The sequence below is a fragment of the Rousettus aegyptiacus genome, unplaced genomic scaffold (genome assembly GCF_014176215.1).
Source record: "Rousettus aegyptiacus isolate mRouAeg1 unplaced genomic scaffold, mRouAeg1.p scaffold_m13_p_12, whole genome shotgun sequence".
NCBI lineage: Eukaryota > Metazoa > Chordata > Mammalia > Chiroptera > Pteropodidae > Rousettus > Rousettus aegyptiacus.
In genome coordinates, this window is record NW_023416287.1 from 77,402,299 (window position 1) to 77,407,829 (window position 5,531).

Genomic DNA, 5,531 nt, shown 5'->3' on the forward strand with positions numbered 1-5,531 from the left:
TAGCTGGAACCGCAGTTCAGCAGTCCTCCCAGGTAACAAGAATAGCACCTTGCCTCCAAGGGAAGTGCAGCAAATGCAGATTTCAAATTTTAGCTGGGTATTAAGGAAATGGAAATTAGAATGAACTCCTTCAGGGGTACCAGCTTGGTAGGGAATTTAATACGGGGTTCTGATTTCCTCTCTACCTCTCAAATACTATGCCTAGGACTCCCTGCAGGGAGCCCGATGAAGGTCAGGAATAAAGAATTGTAATATACTCCTAATAAATGAGGCCACATGAGAAGCAGCTTGCAGATTACAGCAGTGAAATGTGAAGCAGGCTTGTCCCCCAGATTTCCTCACTGCCATCTCTCAGAGCCTTTATGGAGCTGAGCAGATGCATTCATGGGGAGGGGTTGGGCCAAGGCATGCCATTCAGAAGGCCACTATTAATTGTTGGTTAAACTGATGTGCAAGAGAACTGCGTTGGAGCAGAGAGGCTGACCAAACCCATCGTACAATAATGAGACATTTTTACTTCTTCCTGAGGTAAGAAGCTGATTCAGCCCCTGAAAATAGCTGAGCTCAGACCTGAACTGTGGTCTTCTGTCTACCCATCCCATCTGTGGTCCATGCCAGTCCACTGTCATATAGCGAAGAGTATTTCAATACAGAAGAAAACGGGCAAGAGAAAGAACTTGATCCCTGAGTTCACAATTAATGAAGAGGATCAGAATCAAAAGTAATTGGGCTGAAGATACTTTGGGCAGAGCACGTGAACAAGAGAACATAAAAGAGAGAAATTGAGTGGCTTAGAACAGAAGAGAAGCACAGGGAGTAGGGGGGCAAGGGGGATAAATGATGAAAATGATGAATAAAAGTAGTAGCAAATACATATATACCTGTGTGTGTGTGTGTTTGCTATGCGCTTTAACTATATATGGTGTTTACATTTCATAATTCCAGGATGTAGTTGGTCAATTATTATTGTTGTTTTAATAGTGAGGAAACCAAACACAGAGAAGGCAATTAGCCCGCCCAAGATCGTGTTGCTTGGTCACATTGTCAATAAACAGTGGAGTTTGGAATTGAACCTGTACAGCTGGGTTTCACCTCTGTGCACTTACCTTTACACTACCCCAGCTCTCCCAATGAGTAAGTTAGCTCTATTAATACCACAGACGTGGAAGGAACACTGAGGTTTATGAGGTCCAGGTAAAAATGGTCCAGGTGGGGCTAACAGTCAAAGGGTAGCAGTCTAGGATGAGGTCAGTTGGCGGAAGAGCAGAGGGATACCTCTCCTCAATGAAGGCTTGGAGCATGCGTGTGTTAGTAAAAAGAGCATTGCTTTGGACCTTGCTCTGCCTCATGTGAGCTGAGTCATACCCGACAGATCACAAAACGTCACTGGTTCTTTATTTAAATAACAGAATCAGTAAAACCTCTTAGAGAGGAATCCAATAGAATCCTTACAATATTGGACAAGTAGTAATCAAACAATATTGCCCTTTGCTACCCCTAAGGGCATTCAACGGTGTTTCACAGAAAATGTCATGAAATTGAGTAACTGGGGATCCCTCTCTAACCCAGGAAATTATTCTTCTCCCAAGAGAGATTTAAAACATGTATCCCATTGCCGCCACATGTGGAAAAATGCTGGCCCCGCAGAGGGGATGCAGCCAGCAAAGAACACAGGGACACAGATCATCCATGTTAGACAAGCAGAGATGCACTTTGCACTTTGTTTATTACAGAAGTAGGCAGCCAGCATCTCCAGAAGGTAGTGGTGAGAACAGCTTTTGTATAAACCACTTGAAAAAGGCTGAGCTTAAAGGGAAGTTGATTGACATGTTTTAGTGGGAAAATCACTCCTGAGGGTTCAGCATAACTCATGAAATAGGCATCTCAATATAGCAGTAGAGAAGCATAATGTCAGACACAGCAGAGAGACCCCAGACTGGGCTCAATAGGGCATGGTCTTGGCTACACTGATTAAGCCTGAAACAGTTCTTTGTGAAAAAGAGCTGGAGGTTGGGTCAGAACTCATTGTTTCCCTCATAGTCACTTTGTATGTGACCATATCAAAATCTACATATCCATCTCTCTGTCCATAAATACGCGCTCTTCGAAGAGTATGTTGCTCAGTCCTCATGTTAAAGAAACCAGCCAGAAATGTTGTATGTAGCTGTCCGACCTTGGTAAACCCTATTACTGTCATGATACTGTGCCTGGAGCAGACAAAACAGGCAAGTGGCACCCTTTAAAAATCTATACTGGTGAGGTTTATTTATTTAAAATTATTATATAACACTAAAATATTATACACAAAGCTCTTCCAATAGTGTTTTATCTTGAATGGGTACTTTTTATATGTGAATCTCTTAGACAACACCATATCCTAAGTACCCCGGGCCTATCGATGACTGTATTTGACCTGATGGAGATTACAAAGGGAAACTGGGCAGACTAACCACAGCTGATCACACACCTGCATAGTTATCCATGGCTTGGTAGAATCATCAGAAAGAGAAAGCTCAGTGAAATTCATTAAGGACATGGATTTTTCCATCAAGGCTATGAACTGATGGAAAAGGAAGGACCCGGATTAAGAGAATGAGATATGTATCTGTTCAGGATATGTATCTTAAATTCTGGCAGAGGCGGAAGATAGAGTAAAGCACTAGCAGAGTGTTACGATAAGAAAGAGCTGTTACTGAAGTAGCTAGAACATTTGGTTGGGGAATGTAGTCAGGGGTGGTTAGGTAATTCACTGAGAAGACGCTTCTGGCAGGACCAGGAATGATCTACACCTTCAGGAGCAGGAAGATGGGCTTCCTGCCAAGGTTGTAACATGAAAGAGAAGGACGAACGTTTCCTTAAGAGAAAGGAGGACAAGTCAAAAGAGGAGTAGGCCCAGGACCCCCAGAAGAATCTGTAGTAAGACAGGAGCAGTCAAGGGGCAGATGGTGTGTCCCTGGCTATGGGAAAGCCCAGCATGCACGGTGACCTGATGATGTCACAGGAAAAAAGAGTTCTGTGTGTGTGTGTGCGTGTGTGCGTGTGTGTGTGTGTGTGTGTGTGAGAGAGAGAGAGAGAGAGAGAGAGAGAGAGAGAGAGAGAGAGAGAGAGAGATGCGTGCTCCTGCAGGATATTCTAGGGGCAGGGTGAATATGGGGTTTTTACATTGGAATGCCCATTTAGGTAGCTTTGGCCATGAGAGCCAAGACAGACAAACATAGAATACGGAAGAAAAATCGATACAAGGAAGGATCAGATCCCATGAGTGGCACATGGAGGGCGAGGCTAACAAAAGCAGGCAAGACAAAAGGCAAGAGGAAGGAGTGTGTGACCTGGCTTTTAAAGGAAGGGGCATAAAAATGAGCAAAAAAAAAAAAAAAAGTAATTCAGCTTGATGTTCTAATTCTCTAAACCAGTGGGTCTCAAACTTGAGCATGCATCAGAATCACCTGGAGGACTTGTTCAAATAGTATAAAGAGGGGGAAATTTCTCCTCTTTTCCCCTCTTAGTTCTTCTGACTGGTTTAATAATCAAATTGACATGAGACAGATTAACAGGAGAAAGTAATCAAATTTAATTACATATGTACACATTGGAGTTCTGTAAGAATAGTGGACCCAAGGACAAATCTAGCAGGCTTATATGTCACCTTGAACTGAGGAGAAAGGGTGGGGGTGGTAGTAGTTTGGGACTTCAAAGGGCAGGAAGGCAATTTACACGGAGGTGGGAAAGCAAACAAATATCTGCTGGGCCATCTTTAACAAGGCAACCCAGAGAGGACTTCCATGAAGTGAGCATTTCTAGGCCCCTCTCTGTCTTTTACACCTTCCTGGTTTATATTAAACTACAGCTACCAATGATGACAGCTCCCTTTCGAGAGCAGGTTCTCTATCTAAATTTTTTTTAGGCAGTTGTGGGGAAGGTCAAAGGTTTTCCCTGAGTCTTTTGTGTCTTTGAAATAACCAGCTTAAAATAATCAATATCCCAAAGTAGCGTATTTTGGGTTGGCAAACTCTGCTCCTTTTCAACATATTTCTAGGTTCCCACCCTAGAATTTCTGATTTAGCAGATCTAGGATGGGGCCTGAGAATTTGCATTTCTAGCCTGTTCCCAGATGACCTTGATGTCACTGGTCTGGAGATCAACTCTGAGAATCACTGATCTAAAATAATAGTGAGGAAGAGGTTGAAGTTTTATTTTGCAAACTTGGCACATCAGTGTCCTTTGGAAAGACCAGAATTAGGCCTGGCCAGGGACAAGAATAAGGAAAGGTCACAAAGCAGGATGATGCTGGGAGAGGATGGAGCCAAGAGATGCAAACCCCAAAACAAACTTGGGAAGCAGATGGAAGAGAACAAGAAGACGCTGCCTCTCAGTTGCCCATGAAGACCAGGCAGCCGCAGAACGTCTGTTTATGCACCTGCAGTCCAGGGACACTCAGGAAAGGGGCCCCGAAACCAGAGACATCATCCATTGCCTATCACAGGTGTCTGAAATGCCAATATGAAGGTTCAATTTAAAACAACAACAAAACCTCTGGCCACTTCCCTCTGAATTTTTAATGCATTCAGTCAGAATAGATAGTTGGAACCTAAATCTTTGTTCAACCCCAATTCTGCTGTGCACTGGTGGATTCTGTTGCCTCCAGCTCACACCCTCACTGAGCTCTCGACTTATGTGAAGGCTTTGGCGGCTGAGATTACTCCCACTTTTACATCTTGCCACCCCCCTCACCCTTACCCCCACAATGATTTACACATAATAGGTTCCTTTACAGCGTTAACAGTTGTTAAATATTAATAGCTAATGGTTGGTGAATTAAACAAATAAGCAGGGGGCTCTTTTTCAGAAGATGGCTATTTTAAACTCTTTGTTTTATGCACACATCCATGCTGTATGAAGTTATAACTTGGCTTCTGGGCCCAGCTCCGACACTGAGAAGCTGAGGAAGCTTCGCTTCTCTCAGGTTATTTGATCTTCCGTCAGTCAACTGAAGACAAATGCTCAGCTTCTCTCATGGGATTGTGCAGAAGAGGCTAAAGTGAGATGGGTGAAAAGTGCCCTTTAAACTCTCAGGCATCTACAGCCATGCCACCCTGAACAAGCCCGATCTCATCTGATCTTGGAAACTAAGCAGGTTCGGGCCTGGTTAGTACTTGGATGAGAGACCACCTAGGAAGACTAGGTACTGTAGTTTTTTTTTTTAAAAAGTAAATAAATAATAAGGGATTGTAAACTGACGATCCTTGCAGTCTGTGAGGTCAACCAAAGGTCGCCTTGCCTAAAAAAAAGAAAAATAAATTAAATAAACTCAGAATACTGCAAATACAAGGAGCTTTTTTTAAATATGACTTCTCTCCACTGTTCACTTTGGTGTGAATTCTTGGCTGATTTAGTCATTGGATGACAAATGTACCTGCCCTGTCCTTGAGAAAGGAAGTCGACTCACTTCGAAGCTCTTCAGGGAAACATAGTTTGTATGAGAATTGAGATCAGGTTGCGGATCCCCTTATAACCAATGATAAAATTAATAG

The 5,531-nt window shown here is 43.1% G+C and overlaps 1 pseudogene; it reads left to right on the forward strand.

The window, feature by feature from the left end:
- The first annotated feature begins 5,075 nt into the window (after positions 1–5,075).
- LOC118610316 lies at positions 5,076–5,194 on the forward strand (annotated as a pseudogene).
- Positions 5,195–5,531: the final 337 nt, after the last annotated feature.